The following is a 19,435-nucleotide window of genomic DNA, read 5'->3' on the forward strand; positions in this document are numbered from 1 at the left end:
GCCAGGCTGGCAGATCTGTGAGTTGAGGCCAGCTTGGTCTACAGAGCAAGTTCCAGGAAAGCTAGGAGTACACAGAGAAACCTGGAGAGAGAGAGAGAGACAGAGACAGAGAGAGAGAGAGAGAGAGAGAGAGAGGCAGACACAGAGACAGACAGAGACACAGAGACAGAGAGTAAAACAAGAAGCTTGCCAAATACCTGTGAAGTTTCTGTGAATATCGGGGATGGAAATGCTAGAATAGGAATGTACTATGACAAAGAGTGGATCGAGGCCTAATCTTTACACTGTTCTTTGCTGATAGTATTGCTATGCAGTACTTGGAAAAGCTACTCTGGGAGATTAGACTGTACACCAGTGAGTTTCGAATCGTCTGTGTGTGATAAGAGTTCTGTGATGTATTCCTCTTCGCGTTGTTTTGTCGCTAAGATCCTCACCCACTTGTCATCGGGACCTTATAAAGAATGAGTGCACTTTGGATGTATATGAATGACTTAATCACACATTCATGCTTTGATTTGTAGTCCTGCATGTTTTAAAAGCTTTGAGCTTGAAATGATACACAATAGCTTGAAAGGGTGCAAACAGAATAGTGGCTTGTTTGGCTAGAGGGTAATAATTTGAGTAGATAATTAGGTTTTCTGGTTTTCAAAAGTTTTGCTACAATAAAATCTTGTGTTGTTTTAGAGGAAGGGATTAAATGCCTGTCAGCCCCAGAAAGCTAGGTTCAGGCACCCATACCCATCCCCCACCCCCAACCTAGCAATGAGAGAGACACGTAATCAGGAGATAGGAGTGCATGCATCCCAAAGAAACATCCTTATGGAATCTGTGAATGTGACCTTAGCTGAAAAAACAATGCTTGCAGATCTAGGTAAGTTAAATGCTTAGAAATGGGCTCATCCTTCCTTTAGAGTCGACCTAATCCCGAAGATAAATGTCCCTACAAAAGAAAAGGCAAAGCCAGGCCTGGTGACAACACCTTTAATTCAGTGCTTGGGAGGCAGAAGCAGGCAGACCTCTGAGAGTTCAAGGCCAGCCTGGTCTACAAAACAAGTTCTGGTACGATCAGGGCTGTTGCACAGAGAAACCCTGTCTCAAAACAAAACAAAACAACCCTAAAATGAATGAGTGAATGAATGAATGAATGAATGGCAACCCTGTAATGCCAGAACTCAAGAAGCCTGAGCCTGGGCTAAAAACTGTGAAATCGTGTCAAAAGAAAAATAAGAGTGGAGAAAATAGAAGGAAGAAAGTTAGAGGCAGCCTGGTCTACATAGTGAGTTCCAAGCCAGCGAGGGCTACCTAGTGAGACTGAGACCCTGAGTGGATAGATAGATAGATAGATAGATAGATAGATAGATAGATAGATAGATAGATGGATAGATAGATAGATAGATTAATAAAAATAAAAAGAGAGAAGATAGATTTGACAAACAGAGGAAGGTAATGTGAAGAATGTTGATACATCTTTTACAACCTAGGGACACTAAAGTTCCTAGCAGCTACGGGAGCTAGGGGGACGTAAAGCAGAGTCTTAATTCCTTAAAAGGAACCGACCTTGCAGGCATCTTGACATCACTTTTGGAGTTTAGGACTATGAGGAACTAAATTTCTGGGTTGTTTTTAAAAACAAAACAAAACAAGACAAGACATAAACTTGGCAATGATTTCTTCAACCAGACCAAAGTCTACTGTAGCCGTTTTAGTATAATACTGCTCATAACAGCAAACAAACAGGAAGGACGGAAATGGGGGGGAGGCATGACTGGGAGTCCAGTCCACTAGTTTGTTTAGAGGTCTTATTTTATTAATTTTGACAGCCTTGAACATCTGAAGTTCTGGGATTGCAGGTGTGCATTGCAATTCTCATTAACTCATTTTTTGGGAAAGAGAAATAATTGCACATGGCATAAACTAATTACTATCCCAGAATTGGGGGAAAAGCCTAGATGGTGAACTGACATAAAGGCAACCTCGTCCTATCCTACCCCCAAGTCTGGCCTGCTGCCTCTCTCACTCTTCTTCTCTCCAAAGACCAGGGGAGAAGATCCAGCCTATCATGTTCGTGCCACGAACCTTGGGAGGAAGGGGACAGAAAAAAGACAGAGAATGAGCATGGTGGGGGGGGGGGGGGAAGACCAGGCAGCAGCCATTTGTGCAGAGACAGACAACCCCTGCAGTGGGAAACCTACAGATAAGAGAGGGAGGAACTTCCAAAAGAGAAGGTGAAGCAGAAAAGATGCCCCATACCCATCTCTTCTTGGCTCGGGCGAGAAAAACACTCTTTCATAAATGCTTTTTTTTTTAATTCTAATTTTTATACACTATATTTTGATTGTATTCTTTACCCTCCCCCAAATCCTTCCAGATCCCTCCCACCTTCCCCCTCACCCAACTTTATGTTCTCACACACACAGAGTCACACACACAAATAACATGGAGTTGATTGTGTATAGGTTAGCTACTTTTGAGCCTGAAGCCTGCCCTGGAGTGTAGAGTGTGGTTTGTATAATGCTGTGACACTCCACTGGAGAAAACTGCTGGTTTCCCTCTTCCAGACTTTTTTTTTTTCTTTTTGGTTTTTCGAGACAGGGTTTACTCTGTGTAGCCCTGACTGTCCTGGAACTCACTTTGTAGACCAGGCTGGCCTCGAACTCAGAAATCTGCCTGCCTCTGCCTCCCAAGTGCTGGGATTAAAGGCATGCGCCACCACCGCCCGGCTGAAATTTTTTATCATGATCACTTATGTGGTCTCTCTATAATGTGCCTAGTTTGAATATGCATCTATCTGCAACAGAAAGCATTCATAGTCTATAAGTAGTAGCACACACCTGTTATCTTGGCACTTTGGAAGAAAGGAAGGTCTGAAGTAAGGCCAGCCTCTGTGACATAATGGGTTCCAGGCCCGCCTGAGCTACTTAAGATTGTGTCTCAACAACAACAAAAACAATATGAGAGGACTGAGATTTACTGAGGGAATAATTGTCATTGAAGAAAGAAAGCAGAAGCGGGGAGGCAGATGGCTAGAGAGCATGACCGTGTGGCCTCAAGGGTAGCTCCAAGGGCAGGAAGTAGGCTGAGAAACCAGCTTTGCAAACTGCGAAGGCCACTTCACACTGTAGTTTAACAAATAGTTCTTCCCGCCCTGTAAATGCGTGGACCTAGAATGATGTCTGCATTGGGAAGGCTATAAGGATAATAAATCAGATACTTTACAAGTCATTTCGTGCCAGTATATGTAATGAGTGAGATCAAAGAGAGGAGTCCTGATATGGAAGAGGTTTGAGTGTGACTCTGCCTTGAGGAATGTGAACTATTTATCAACAAAGGCTCTGCCCTGTTTGCTTGTTGACAAGCCTCTCTAAACCACGATTTACATTACTTTTATATTTAAGGGAGATAATCCAAATAAATAAACAATTTACACAGAGTACAAACTACTTAGGAAGAAAAGAAGGTGCCTGGGGGGGGGGGGGCAGAGAGAGAGAGAAAGAGAGAGAGAATATTTAGCTTCCAGGAGGATCAGGTCTTATTCTCCAGCATCAGAGAGAGAAGGAGGAAAGGGAGAGGGGGAGGGGAGGGAGAGGGAGAAGGAGAGGGAGAGGTGAAGTTTTTGGAGTTTAAGGCTTACATAAGCAATATAAGAAAGCGTGTTGAAAGAATGATTGAGGTAGAAATGTCCACACAGCACTAGTGGCCCACCTGAAGCTTGTCCTGATTCACTAATAACTAAAGTCTTGGGGTACAGTTCATCTCCCTAGACAGTTCTCAAGGCTCTTTCAAAACAAAGCCATAACTTTAAAGAGAATTGCTAAAAAAAAAAAAAAAAGAAAGAAAGAAAGAAAGAAAGAAAGAAAATAAAGAAAGAAAAAAGACCTTCAAAAAAAGGAAGAAGAAGAGAGAAGGGGAAGAAAAGAAAAAAAGAAATGGACTTCATTACAGCTCTTTTCTTTAAAAGTAAAATAATAAATAAATAAATAAATAAATAAAGGTCCAACAAATCAGAAATCAGATACACACACACACACACACACACACACACACTCACACTCCTGTGCCCTGCCTGTCTCTGTCTGCATCTCCTCAGTTCTTGGTTTGCAGATAGTTGCCACCATGATTGGTTCTTCCGATCTTTATTTTAAAAACAAAGTCATCCCTGGTGGCTCTGGTCTGTTATCCCAGCTACTCAAGGGACTAAGGCAGGAGGATTGAGAGTCCGAGGTCTGTGGGGACTACAGACTAAACTCAAGGCCAGCATAAGCAATTTAGTAGTCTGGAGAGACGGTGCCGGTGCAGTCCTCTGTCTGAACATTTTTAAAAAGCCAGGCACACACGCACAGCCAGCCAGCCAGAGAATGTCACAGGTGTGGTTGAGTGTGGAAACCCGCTGGTTTCCAGGTTCTTGTGTCCCAGAAAAAGATATTGGCCCAGGGACACACAGAATAGAGACAGCAATAGAGACAGTTTACTAAGAAAGGCACACCCACATGCTGAAGTGGGCTGATGAAGTGGGAGAGCAGCTATCCAGAAGTGCAGTGCCACGTGAGTCCTGATGACTCATATGTGATTTACATAAATCAGTACTTGTTTGTTTTTAATTTTGTATTACAGTGATTTGTTTAGTTATTTATTGTGGGAAGAAACCGCATTCATGCTGCACCTTAGAGGAACTGGGTCTCTTCTCTGTGGGTCCTGATGATCAAATTCAGATTCTCACACTTGGTTGTAGTAATTTTACCCTCTCTGGGTCATCTTTTTCCTTTCCTTTCCTTTCCTTTCCTTTCCTTTCCTTTCCTTTCCTTTCCTTTCCTTTCCTTTCCTTTCCTTCTTTCCTTCTTTCCTTTTTTCCTTCTTTCTTTCTTCCTTCCTTCCTTCCTTTCTTTCTTTCTTTCTTTCTTTCTTTCTTTCTTCTTTTCTCCTTCCTTCCTTCCTTCCCTCCTTCCTCCCTCCCTTCCTTTTTGTTTTGCTTTGTTTGTTTTTTATTTGGTTTTGAAACTATTTCTTTTTATTTTGTGTGCATTGGTGTGAGGGGCCATGTGGGTGCTGGAAATTAACCCTGAGTCCTCTGGAAGAGCAGCCAGTGCTCCAGATCTTAGTAGGTCCCCAGGTTGGTATCAGTGTACTTGCCTGGCCTGGAGAAGCCCCTGAGCTGGATCCACATACTACAATTAAGAAATAATAATAACTAGAATAATGAAAAGAATTGAAAGCGGTAGTGGATAAGGCAGTTTGAATTTTATTTTTATTTTTGAAACAGGGTCATACTATGGCTTGCCTCGAACTAGTGACAATCTCACACTCTAGAGTGCTGGCATAGCAAACCTGTTCCAACAGGCAGTTTGAATTTTTGTACAAGTATTTGATAATTAAGTGGAGCTCAGAAGTAGGTGGCAGGTTTGAAAAGTCTTATGCAAATGATGAGGAAGCTTGCAGGTACAGGATCCCTCTCAAAAACAAAAACCTGCCTTGCTCAATCTGAAAGGGTGGGGACAGAACAAATAAACGAAGTAACTTCCCTAATCTTCAATTCCCTACACCTTGCAACCCAGCAGATAAAAGTTCCTCTTACGCGATCTTAATTTACACTATAGGGCCATTGAAGTGGCTCAGCTGATAAAAATACTTGCTACCAGGCCTCAGGGACTGATTTCTGTCCCTAGAACCTACACAATGGAAGAAATGAGCAGTGTGTTACACTCTCACCTCCCCAAGAGTGCACATGCGAGCGAGCGCGCGCGCGCGTATGTGCGCGCACGCACACACACTCGCGCATGCAGGGGCCGATCACAGGTTGCAAGAATATTGGGCAAGTTTCCCCTAGAGTCCCTACTTGGAGTTCCGAGTCTCCTTAATAAAAGTATTAGAACCCGGACTCAGAAGGAGACTTGCAGACTTTTAGAGTTTAAAAGACAAGCAACAGGGCAGGCAAAGGAGACATCTCAGCAGCTACTCAGAGAAGGGAGATGAAAAATGGAAAGGAGAAAAGGCCATGACATTTGAGAAAACTGGCCCGGAGGTCAGCCACAAATAGAGCAGCAGTCACGTGGCAGGGAAGAAGGGTTCAGAGAAAGAGTAAAAAGGCCCACAACACCGAGAACACTACCCTAGGCCCTGGCTGACACTGGAACGACCGAAAAGAAGAAAAAGGAAACATTTCACCTGTCTGAATCAAAACTCAGAAAGGCTGACGGGGCTCAGCGTGGTGGCGCACACCTTTAATCCCAGCACTCGGGAGGCAGAGGCAGGCGGATTTCTGAGTTCGAGGCCAGCCTGGTCTACAGAGTGAGTTCCAGGACAGCCAGGGCTATACAGAGAAACCGTCTCGAAACACCACCCCCCCACCCAAAAAAAAAAAAAAAAAAAAAAGAAAGGCAACCGGGTCTAACAGAACCGAAAGCGATTGGAAACAGAGCAGAGATGCAGAGATTCTGGGAAGGAAAAGTGCATTATGTCACAGAAAAGGATAATTAGTCCTCCCATCTTCCGGCCTGGTGTTAAGTAGATCTACCTTCCTGAGCTCTGATCCCTTGGCCAGAGGAGTGGCCAGAAACAACTGGATTAGCTCTTGAGGGAGGAGACAATGGCATGTCTCCACACAGAGGTAGGATTTTATTCTTCCCAATGGAAAGAATACAAAACAGGCTGATTCTACCTCTAAGAGAGCTGGAATTACAGGTGTGAGACCCTATTGTTATCTGACAGATCCTGTCTCAAACCACGTGTTAAAGGACAAACAAGCAAATAAAAAAATACCAACCAGCTATCTAATTAACAAACAAAGCTGGGATGGCTCAGCAGATAAAGATGCTTGTCTGATGCTAACCCTGACAACCCAAGTGCAATACCAGGATCCACATGCTGAGAGGAGAAAAACAACTCCTGCAGGTTATCCTGATACACACACATCACACCACACACACCACAGAGACACACACACACACAGATACACACCACACAAACACACACCACACCACAGACACACACACACACACAGATACACACCACACAAACACACACTACACCACAGACACACAACACACACACACAGACACACACACACACCACACCACACCACAGAAACACACACACAACACAACACACCACAGAGACACACACACACACACACACCACACCACACGAACACAGACACACACACCACACCACACACACAGACACATGCACACACACACACCACACACAAACATACACACAGACACACGCACACAAACATACACACAGACACACACACACACACACAAATGCAATAATAAAAATATCTTTTTCACTCAACAATAACAAAGCTTTGCACATAGAAGAGCTGTGGTATCATCAATGGGAGGACAGGCCCTTGGTCCTGTGAAGGTTCTATGCCCCAGTATAGGGGAATGCCAGGGCCAGGAAGCAGGAGTGGGTGGGTTGGTGAGCAGGGGGAGGGGGGCAGGGGATAGGGGATTTTCGGAGTGGAAACTAGGAAAGAGGATAACATTTGAAATGAAAATATCTTAAAAAAAAAAAAAAAAGAGCTGTGGTAGGTTTAATCCCTAGTAGTGGTAAGAGATGAAATTTCAGGATGAAATTGGGAAGAATGTTTCTGCAAAGCTACCAAAAGATGGCTGGAGACATAACTCATTGGTAGTAAGGAAAAAAAAAAAAAAAAAAAAAAAAAGCCAGGCAGTGGGAGACAGGCAGGTGGATCTCTGTGAGTTCGAGACCAATGTGGTCTACAGAGGGAGTTTCAGGACAGCCAAGGGGGGGGGGGGAGAGAGAGAGAGAGAGAGAGAACTCTAGAGTAGAGATTTAAGATGTTAAAATAACTTTCTTTTTGGGGGGGTGGGGGGGTCAAGACAGAGTTTCTCTGTGTAGCCCTGGCTGTCCTGGAACTTACTCTGTAGACCAGGCTGACCTCGAACTCAGAAATCAGCCTGCCTCTGCCTCCCAAGTGCTGGGATTAAAGGTGTGCGCCACCACTGGCCAGCCTAACATAACTTTCTATTTAGGAATTTGTGTGTAGCAAAGCAAGTATGAGAAAGCCTGCTGTATGCAAATAAGCAAAAGAGCCCACAAGACATAGCCTACAAAGTCCAAGTCCTTCGAGCAGGGGGACTGCCTCATCAGCTGTGACAGGGATAGGCACAGCTTCACACAGCAGCTCACAGGGGCTCCTTCAATCCTCCACCTACATAAATCAGATTTTAGTTTTGACCCTTAAACGAACTTCAAAACAAGCCAGTATAAAGCAAAGTTCAGGTTTATTAAAAATTGAAAGAAAGCCTTGTGTGTGGGGTACATGTCTTTATCAGCCTAGTTTACATTGTGAGAGCCTGTCTCAAAAATCAAAACACAAGGGGTTAGAGAGATGGCTCAGCAGTAAAGAGCACTGACTGCTCTTCCACAGGACCCAGGTTCAATTCCCAGCACCCATAAGATGGGTCTCAACTGTTTTGTTTGGTTTTGGTTTTGGTTTGGTTTGGTTTTTGGTGTTTTGGTTTTTCGAGACAGGGTTTCTCTGTATAGCCCTGGCTGTCCTGGAACTCACTCTGTAGACCAGGCTGGCCTCGAACTCAGAAATCTGCCTGCTTCTGCCTCCCAAGTGCTGGGATTAAAGGCGTGTGCCACCACTGCCCGGTGGGTCTCAATCATCTGTAACTCCAGTTCCAAAGAGTCTGAAGTTCTCTTCTGACCTCCCCAAATACCAGGCACACAGACACATAAACAGGCAAAAAACAAAACAAAACAAAACAAAACACTCATACACATAAAATAAATAATTTTTTAAATGGAAAGATGCTCAAGGAAAGAAGAAAGTACATTCTAGAGTATAAGGGTGGGTTTCTCATAGATTTGCCCTGTGTCTGTTTTTGTGCGTGTGTGTGTGTGTGTGTGTGTGTGTGTGTGTGTGTGTGTGTGTATGCTTATGTGTGCACAGGAGCACACTGTGAGTAGAGACCAGAAGACTACATTGGTGTCATCCTTAGGAATGCCATCCACTCAATTTGAGCTCACTAATAAGGCTAGAGTTTCTATTGAGAGATAGGTTAGGGCTGCAGGAATGGTTCATCAGTTAAGAGTGTTTATTGGCCAAGTGGTAGTGGCAAACACTTTTAATGCCAGCACTCAGGAGGCAGAGGCAGGTGAATCACTGTGAGTTGGAGGCTAGCCTGGTCTACAGAGTGAGTTCCAGGACAGCCAGGGCTATAGGGAAGAAGCTTGTCTCGAAAAACCAAAACCGACCAAACAAACAAACAAAACCCAGAGGGCTTCTTGTTGTTCCAGAGGACCTGGGTTTAGTTCCCAGCTCCACCACACTTGGATCACACCAGCTGTAACTCCAGTTCCAAGGGATCCGATTGCCTCTTCCGGCCTCTGAAGAGGCACGTATGTATATGGTAATCATGCAGACTCACACAAATACATTTTTTATTCTTAAAAAACTTTATTTTTTTTTAACATTTAATTTTATCTGTATGTGTTAGCATTCCTTCTAGGCTCCACCTAGCAATTACCTGGCAAGAGCCAGGTAGGCCTGGCTTACTATAAAAGGGCTACTTGCCCCCTCCTTGCTCTCTTATGCCTCTTATTCTGCCTCTCTTTTCTCCCTGACCCCTTTCTCCCTCCCTCTTCCTCCCCCTCTCTCTATGTGTTCCTAGCCAGCCTCTTCTCTTCTCTCCTCTCCTCTTCCTCTGTGTGTGTGTGTGTGTGTGTGTGTGTGTGTGTGTTGTCTTTCTCTGTCTCTACTTCCTTCTCAACTCCCCTTCCCATGCCCCAAATAAACTCTGTTCCAGACTATATATGACTGGTACCACAGGGGGAAGGAAGACCTCGGCATGGGCCCGCTGAGGTACCCCCTTCACTTCACCATATCATACTCTATAAAACATATTCTGGCTCCTTCTTTTTTATAAAACACAATAGTATATGTGATAATGTGTGTGCACAGATGCATTTGTGTGAGTACAGGTGTGCAAATGCATACTGTCATGGAACAACTTTGAGTGTCAGTTACCCCTTTTGCCTTGTTTGAGGCAGGCCTTCTTTGTCATCTTTCCACTGTATGGGCCAAGCTAAAGAGACCACCAGCTTCTGGGTGGCTCTGTCTGTATCTCCCATTTTCCCACAGAACACTCAACTCAGGCTACAAATTCTGATTTCAACATTGGTTTTTGTTTGTTTGTTTGTTTGTTTTGTGTGTGTTTATTTTTTGTTTTTTTTTTTTTTAATTTTTTTGAGACAGAGTTTCTCTGTGTAGCCCTAGCTGTCCTGAAACTCACTCTGTAGACCAGGCTGGCCTCAAACTCAGAAATCTGCCTGCCTCTGATTTCAACATTGTTGATGTTCTTTCTTTCTTTCTTTGTGTTGTTTTGTTTTCTGAGACGGGGTCTCATGCTTTTTTTTTTTTTTTTTTTTTTTCTTGGTTCAAGTTTGTTTGGTTTTGTTCTGTATTGTTTCGAGTTTTGGTTTGTTTGAGACAGGGTTTCTCTGTGTTGCCCTGGCTGTCCTGGAACTCACTCTGTAGACCAGGCTGGCCTCCAGAGATGACTTTGCTGGGACTGAAGGAGTGTCCCACCACCACCAGGCTCAGGGTCTCAGGATATAGCTCTACTTTTACTGGAACCCATTGTGAAAACAGGCTGCTCTCAAACTCACAGAGATACACTTTTTACGTCTCTCAAGTGCTGGGGTTAAAGGTGTCTGCCACCATGCATGGCAAGCAAATATTAATCACAGTTGGATTTTTGTTTTCAGCTGCCATAGGGTTCAACCAGACTCCTGGGTAGAGGGGTTCTTTCTTTCTGTGTCCCCATAAATTTCCAGTCTTTCTATACTGCCTCAGTTTAAGCTAATGAACTCTCTTATTCTGCGCCTCTTCACCCTTGGAAGTACATCTTTTCCTTAAACACTGTCCCTATTTCTGCTATAATGTGTATCTGCTCCATTCTTTGTTCCAGTACATAAAAATCTGGAAGCCAGCCGGGCGGTGGTGGTGCACGTCTTTAATCTCAGCACTTGGAAGGCAGAGGCAGGCGGATTTCTGAGTTCGAGACCAGCCTGGTCTACAAAGTGAGTTCCAGGACAGCCAGGGCTACACAGAGAAACCCTGTCTTGAAAAACCAAAAGAAAAAAAAAATCTGGAAGCCTTCTGCAGGGGTAGGCTGATTCCCAATAATAGCCAATAAGAGTAGAGAATTTAGCATTTAAACAGCTCCCAGCTTCAATCCCTAGTACACACACACACACACACACAAATAATTCTTAAACAAAACAAAAAGCTACCCAAACAAAGTCAACATAGGCGTTGGTTCTCAATGCATTTTAAAAGCAGGGAATGGTTCCTGGAGTCTGGAGACTTATTTGTTCTTCCTTTCAGCATCATTCAAAGGCACTGGGAGGCAGGGGTGGAGACAGGAGAATGAACAAAACAACAGGATTCCTGCAGCTGGGGCAGCAGCGGAAGAAACAGTCATAAATGAAGTCATCACATGATTAACTGCAAATTACATCTAAGTGACATGAAGTCGGGGCGCCCGATGTTGTAAAAGCAAATAATAATAGGGGGGACTGGCTTAGTCAGAGGGGAAGTGAAGGCTCCCCTAAGGAAGACACAGATAGCCTAAGTTTGATGGAAGTTCCAACTTAAAAGAAAGAGGGATGGTTAAAAAGACTGCAGCCACAAACAACAGCTCGGGCAACTTTGCAATAGCACAAATGGATGATCCCTGCACTTGGGCGGGGGAGACAGAAAGATCAAGAGTCTTAGGTCCTCCTCAGCTGCACAGCACACTCAATGTGGAGCAAGCCTGGGCTCCCTGAGACCCTGCCTCCAAACAAACAAATGCGTAAACAAAAACAACGTAGGGGAAGAGGTCTGTGACCCTATGGCCCTGTGGCAGGAAGGAACCTGGGCAAAGGAGTACTCCAAAAAGTCCAGACACAGTAGGGGCTGGGCATGTAACTGTCACTCATACAGAAATCCTGGGTTTGAACTCTTAGTATTGTGAAATCAACAACAAAACTCAAAAAAGCAAGAACACAAACAAATAGGCAACATCCCCACCCCCACCCCCAGGGGGCTAAAGCCTCCAGTTCTCAATTGCAGGGCCAGCAGGTGTGTGGCAGATGCCTGTGACCCCAAGACCCAGGAGATTGAGGCAGGAGGATGGGGAGTCCATGGCCAGCCTGAACCACGTAGTGAGGTGCTGCATTGAAAACCAAGTCATTGTGTGTTTCTCTAGGTCTTCTCTTCCTTGATGCTGATACTAAAATCCACAAGGAGGAGCAACCTGGGCTTCAGCCAACACAAGGAGAGCTACCCTGGAGGGTTGCCAGGATGGCAGCAGACTGTGCATGAATTAGAATAACCATTAGCCATTGTTAAATATAAAGGACAGGAGATCACTGTTTGGGACTAAGCTCCCCGCACAGGAGGCCACAATCAAAACGGAAGCTGAGTGTGATGTCATATGCCTGGGATCTCAGCACTAGGGGAGGCAGGAGTGGGAGAATCAGGAGTTCAAGTCCAGCCTCAGCTACATAACATGTCTGAGTCTAGTCTGTGTTGTATGAATGAGACCTTAAATAAATCAGTATTACACAAACAATACCACATTTCCTAAATTATCAACTGAGGGATAATGGCATTTTCTCTCCTTTACTCTTTACACAAACAAGGTCCTCTGCAGTTAACTAGTCAGTTACTTTTCTATTGTTCTTTGTTTCTGCTTTTTTTTTTTTCCAGCCTATCTGCTTCACGAACCAATCTCTTCTAAACCTGTTGAGGTGGTACACACCCAAAATCCAGCACCCCCGGGGGATAAGGCAGGAGGATCAGGAATGCAGGGGCAGCTTTAAATGCAGAAAGAATTAGAAGTCAGTGGGGACTACATAAGTAGAGCCTGTTTCAAAAGCCAAAAGCAGGGATGGGGAGCTAGCTGGTTAAGAACACAAGCTCATTCGTGAAGAAGACCGGAGTTGGTGCAGCGCTCCCTCGGGGCGGGTCACACCACCTATAACTCTAGCTCCGTGGGGATCCGGTGCCTCTGACCTTCACTGAGCACCTGCACACAGGTATACATCTCTTCTTACCTCTTACCTCCTCCCTACACATATATACACCATTCAAAAAAAAAAAAAAAAAAAAGGAGAATGAGATGGAACAGTGGATAAAGACACTTCTTGCCAAGCCTAATGATGGGAGTTCTAGCCCTAGGACCCACATCGTTGGAGACTCCTAAGTCCTCTGATCTCTATACATGTGACATGGCATGTGTGAACCTGCACGCACACACACACACACACACACACACACACATGCTTTTCGAGTAATCCCAGCACCACTGTGATCAAAGCACTCCGGAGGCAGGAAGATTAGACATTGTATGTGTTCCTTTAGGGGCCAACCCTGTCAAAAAGAATTTGTATATACATATATTTCATGACACATGTATGTATGTGTGTGTCTGTGCATGTATGTTTATATATATATACACAAACACACGTATATGCATGCACGTAAGAGTCACATCTAACCGTACATGGCCTTAAACTCACTGTAAAACTAGCTGGCCTTGAACTCACCCTGATCCTTTTACCTCTGCCTCTAAGTAGTAGGACCACAGGCGTGTGCCACCACACCCCAGCTAGAAACTTTTTTTTTCCATGTTTGACTCTAAGTAATTAAGTTATCAGCTATTTGGAAGAGAAAATGTAGAGAGAACACACCTGACTATATATGTCATCAAATGACCTCGAGGAGGCAACTCAAGCCACCACAGCACAGAGTTCACCTTGCAAGCGTCCTGAGCTTCACAGGTATTGTGTTCCAGTGTCTGGAGCTCTGGGACCCCTGGGACCAGGAATGAATACTCTCCTGGTGCACTGCGGCCCAGACAGGACCCAGGGCATGGTTTCTTAATCACCTCTTTGATTCAATAACCAGGAAGAAATGCATTTTCTATTATAAATACAACTAAGTGAAGAAGAATGGATCTGTTTGCAATATTGTACACAAAAATGCAGATTTGCTGAAGATGTCATCTATATATGATAGTCTCTGACGTCTAATTTATCATTAATTTAGCATGTGTGTGTGCATGTGTGAGTGTGCGCGCGTGTATCATACACTTGTGTGGCAGTCAGAGGACAAGTTTTGGGAATTGAGTTTTTTCCTTTCACGGCTGATCCATCTTATAGCTTTTTTTTTAAAGCTTTATTTTCATTATTTTTAATCATGTGTGTAGTGTGTGAGTGTGCTTGTGGGTCTGTCTGAGCATGTGAGTGTAGTGCAGGCTCACTCAGAGGCCAGGGGCTTTGGATCCCCGGAGCAAGAGTTACTGAGAGCTGAGAGCCACCTGATATAGATGCTGGGAACTGAACTTGGGTTCTCTGGAAGAGCAGCAAGTGTTCTTAACCACAGGCTCATGCTCATGCTGCAGGTTAGACCGACCTGGAACTCACTCTGTAGCCCAGGCTGCCCTCAAAGGAACAGAGATCGTCCTGTCTCAGATAAAATGCTAGGATTATAAACAAGTGCCTGACTTTTTTTCTAATTTTTTTTTTTTTTTTTTTTTTTTTTTTTTTTGAGACAGGGTTTCTCTGTGTAGCCCTGGCTGTCCTGGAACTCACTTTGTAGACCAGGCTGGCCTCGAACTCAGAAATCCGCCTGCCTCTGCCTCCCGAGTGCTGGGATTAAAGGCGTGCGCCACCACGCCCGGCTCTTTTTCTAATTTTTATTGTGTTTCATGTTTTAAAAATTCTAGCCAGGTAGTGGTGGCTCATGCCTTTAGTCCCAGCACTCAGAATCAGGGGCAGGTAGATCTCTGTGTCTGAGGCCAGCCTAGTCTACAGAATGAATTCAAGCACAGCCAGGGCTGTTACATAGAGAAACTGTCTTGAAAAGCAAAAATTATTCACAATGGGTATAGTAGCACACACTTCGATGCCAGCACTTAGTAGTAGACACAGGCAATTAAGCCTTTATGACTTTAGGGCCAGCCTTATCTATATAACATGACTGTCTCAAAGAAGAAAAAGAAATCTATTCACAACTTGGGTGTGTTGGAGCATCGATTCTAGCAGCAAGTTGAAGTTCAAGGCATACTTTGGATACTTTGTGTGTGTGTGTGTGTGTGTGTGTGTGTGTGTGTGTGTGTGTGTGTGTGTATGTATGTAAATAATAAACTTTTAGGTTAATTTTATTTCTTGTATTCTCTGCCATACCCACCACTATTTAAGGAACTTATATTGGAGCACAATTTTATAACCCAAATATTTCCTTGCTCAGATATCGGTTCTATTTTTTAAGTTTTTTAGATGTGTTTATTTTATGCATGTAACTGTGTTGCCTGCATGTATACATGTGTATCACATGCTCTTGGAGACCAGACGTCTCCAAGAAGCCTCCAGAAGAGTGCCCTTGGAGACCACAAGGCACGGGAGCCTCTGGCACTGGAGTTATAGATGGCCGTGGAGTACCGATTAATGAACTTGGGTCTTCTGCAAGAGCAACAAGTACTCTGAACTGCTGGGCCACTTCTTCAGCTCCCTGTTATTTAAAACGGAACTGATATCTTAAGCTATTCCTCAGTAAAGAATTATGAGACCAGGAGTGGTGGTGTACACCTTTAAAAAAGAAATCCACATTTCAAGAAAAGAATTCCTTAATTTTATTTTTTTACTTTGCTGAAAAATATTTTTGTAGTGTCTATAAAACAAGTTATTTTTGTTGGGTAGTGGTGGCACACACCTTTAGTCCCAGCACTCAGGAGGCAGAGGCAGGTGGATCTCTGAGTTTGAGGCCAGCCTGGTCTACAGATCAAGTTCTAGGACAGCCAGAGGAAAAACAAAACACAATTTATCCTTGTATTTACTCTGTGTATTTGTGTGTGTATGTGTGTGTGTGTGTGTGTGTGTGTATGATTTTTAAATCAAATAATCTAGAACAAACATTATTTATTAGACTTGATATTTGCTTGGTATATAAGATTCAAAGTTTTCTTTCCTTGTTTTTTGGTTTGTTTGTTTTTGATTTTGTTTGTTTGTTTGTTTTTTGAGACAGGGTCTCTATGTAGCCTTAGTTGCTCTGGAACTTCTACATAGACCAGGCTGTCCTGAACTCACAGAGAGCCTCCTCCTGCTTTGCCTCCTGAGTGTTGGGATTAAAGCTGTATGCCACCACAAACCACAGTTGTCGTTTCTTTTAAATTTTGTTTTGTAAATTTGCAATCTTTTCCGTACTATTTAAAAGTCTTGCTGAATGTAGTGACCCATGCCTTAAATCCAGCACTCGTGAGACCGAGACTGGCAGATCTCTGTTGAGTTAGGGGGCAGCCGGGTCTATGTAGAGAGTTCTACAACAGCTAAGTCTAGGTAAAGAGACCTTGCCTCAAAAATTAAAATTCTTAAAAAAAAAAACCTCAAAACAAACAAACAAAACAAAACAGGGTTTCTTTGTATAGCCCTGGCTGTTCTGAAACTCATGCAGTCTAGCCCTGAACTCAGAGATCTGCTTGTGTCTGCCTCCCAAGTGCTAGGATTAAAGGCATGCACTGCCACACCCTGAGAAATCCTCAATGTTGATGTATTTTTCTTTGCTGATGCATAAGTGTTTTGTTTGGTCCCTGAAGAATTTTAAACAGGTAGTGTTGTTAGCTGCTTTCTGGGGAAAACTCTTTAGCTTGGTGGCTTATACTTTGCTACAGCTCCATCAGCTTGAGAGCAGAGGAACTCTGAGAACTCAAGGGTATGAGGTCACTGTGAGTTATCAATGTCCGACAACACGCCGGCGATGTTAACAGCAATGGCTTGAATAAGAGGAAACAGACATTCACTCAACATTTTCTTTTGCTCTTGAGGTGGGATAGATGCCAACAAGGAAGTAGTAAATGTTCTTGACTTTGCATGAACAGCAGGCTGATCTATGGCAAATTATGGCAGTGCGCTAAGATACTTCTGGGGACTGTAGACTCCTACAGGGTATTTATACCAGGGAATGGTGCAGACAGCAGCTGCAGGATGCATACCCATTGTCTGTGTTGATGTGTTAGCCACAGGGTGTGTTGACAAGACGCCTGGATCTTGTAAGGAAGCTGAGCTCATAGTATTAGATGGTGGTTGGGGGGCGGGGGGAGCAGCTGTGCTGTAGCCCCAGGTGTGTTTTGGAATGGATGAGTTCTGGTACCCTGAATGAGAACTAGTCCTTTTTTGGTTTGTTTGTTTGTTTGTTTCTGCTTTGTTTTGTTTTTCCGAGTCAGGGTTTTTCAGTGTAGTCCTGTCTGTCCCGGAACTCACTCTATAGATCAAGACAACCTTGAACTCAAAGGATCTGCCTGCTCTGCTTCCCAAATGCTGGGACTAAGACCATGTGCCTGGCTTGAGGACCTGGTCTTAGTTGAGCAGTTGGGTTAGGTGAACTATGGGATATTGTCATGAAGCAACATGAAGGAAGTGCTGGTCGGGTTGATTAGGATTGGGCGGAGCTTATACTCTTGTGGACCTTCTGGAACTCCCCTTCGTGCTGAGCTGAAGGTACATATGGTGGCCTCCTGGTTTTTGTTTGTTTGGTTTATAATTTATTCTTCCCACCCCCTATTGCGCTTTGTTGTTGTTTTATTTTAAGACAGAAACTCACCATGTGAGCCAGGATAGCCTGGAATTAACAATCTTCCTGCCTCAACCTCCCAAGTAGGGGGTTACAGGTTATATATACACCACCAAGCCCAGCCTTACCAGGCTAATTCTATCATCCACTGAGTCTTATAATTTGGAAAACACTGATCCAATGCACATACAGACTCTACCATAGGACTTTAAGCATTTTGAGCACAAAAGTGCAAACACCTTATTTAATTGAGTCTTTATCCCCCTCTGAGTAAATGAGGGTGTGGATAGCTACCATTTGTAACAGAACCAGGAGGCCGAGTGGAACAGTGATGAAGATTGAAAGCCACACCCTAAAAGTGACATCTGTGCTGACCCCTGGCCCCTGCAAGGTGCAGGGCACATTGAGGAGGACAGGGGCAAAAAGAATGTAAGAGCCAGAGGATAGGGAGGAGAGCCCTGAAATTCTGTCTTCTGTACGTGATACGGCCATTGCACCCCTGAACTGACCGCAACTATGGTCACCTGTTCATCAAGCAAACAAGAGCAGTCAATATGCTAGCAGGCAACAGTGATGGAACTCAGTGGGTCCCAACAAAGCAAAGTAAAACAAATCAAAACAAGAGGAGACAACATGAAGGAAAGAGGGAGGGAGAATTGGGGATGGATATGAGCAAGATATATTGTTTACATTTATGAAATTGTCAAATAATAAACAAAAGGTATTCTGTTAAAAAAAAAAAAAGGAAAGAAATTAAATTGGGGCAGAGACCTAGAAGCTATGTCCTGGAGGAATTAGCTGCCTAATGAGTGAGATAGTTTTTCATCTATTATTAAACAATATCAAAAGTTAAATAGTGCTAGTCAGATAGGTAAACCGTAATGTGTGCAGTTAGGGGAAGTATCTTAGGGTGGCTGTCCCAGAAGTAATTAGCTAAAGGCCAAGTAGGAATTAATCATACTTAAGGGACAGGGTCTGAGGGCGTGGCTCAGTTAGGTGAGGCTATGTACTGGCATGCTGCAGAGACCTTCATGGGCGTGTCCTCTAGCTTGTCCTCTGACCTTCGAATGAACACCCTAGCACATGCCGTGTGTACACACACACACACACACACACACACACACAGACAAATGGCTTTGTTGGTTAAATTTCTTGAACTGAGAAAGGTTGTGTGAGATGGAGTTAGTCTAGCACTTCCTCAGCTGAGGCAGAAGGGTTGTGAGCTAAGGCCAACCTGGGTTTGCAGACAAGACCTTGTCTCAGCTGGTCCTGGTGGTCTGACTCTGCAGCAGCCCTGTAATCCAAGTTGTTCTGGAGGTGAAGGTTAGGAGGATAACAGACTCAAGACCTTCCTAGGCTACAAATTAAGTTGAAGACCAGTCTAAGTGACCAACTTTGTGAGACCCTGATTCAAAAAATATATAAATAAATAAAAGAGCTGGGATCTAGGTGGGTAGGCACATAGCATTGATCCCAGTACTTGTTAGGGGGGTAGAAGTAGGAGGATCTCTATAAGTTCAAGGCCAGCCTGGTCTATACAGTGAGTTCCAGGACATCTGGAGCTATGTAGTGAGACTCTGCTTTGAGAAAAACCCAACCTGACCCCAAGCAAAGCAAAGCAAAGTAATAGTTGAATATGGGAGGAACACCCTCACCATTACTTGACCAAATACAGTGGGGAGTCTCAACATTTAGGAAAGAAAAAGAAAGAGGAAGAGGAAAAGGAAAAGGAAAAGGAAAAAAGAAAACCCAAGGAAGATGTGTTGTTCCCAGGGACCCGCACCTGGGACCAGTGAGGCATTGCCTTGGAGTTGGAAAGTATTTGTGTTCCTCCAGAGACAG

At 44.0% G+C, this 19,435-nt stretch overlaps 1 pseudogene; it reads right to left on the minus strand.

The window, feature by feature from the left end:
- Gm18790 (predicted gene, 18790) lies at positions 16,631–17,177 on the minus strand (annotated as a pseudogene).

Source organism: Mus musculus, chromosome 9 (genome assembly GCF_000001635.26).
Source record: "Mus musculus strain C57BL/6J chromosome 9, GRCm38.p6 C57BL/6J".
NCBI classification, from domain to species: Eukaryota; Metazoa; Chordata; class Mammalia; order Rodentia; family Muridae; genus Mus; species Mus musculus.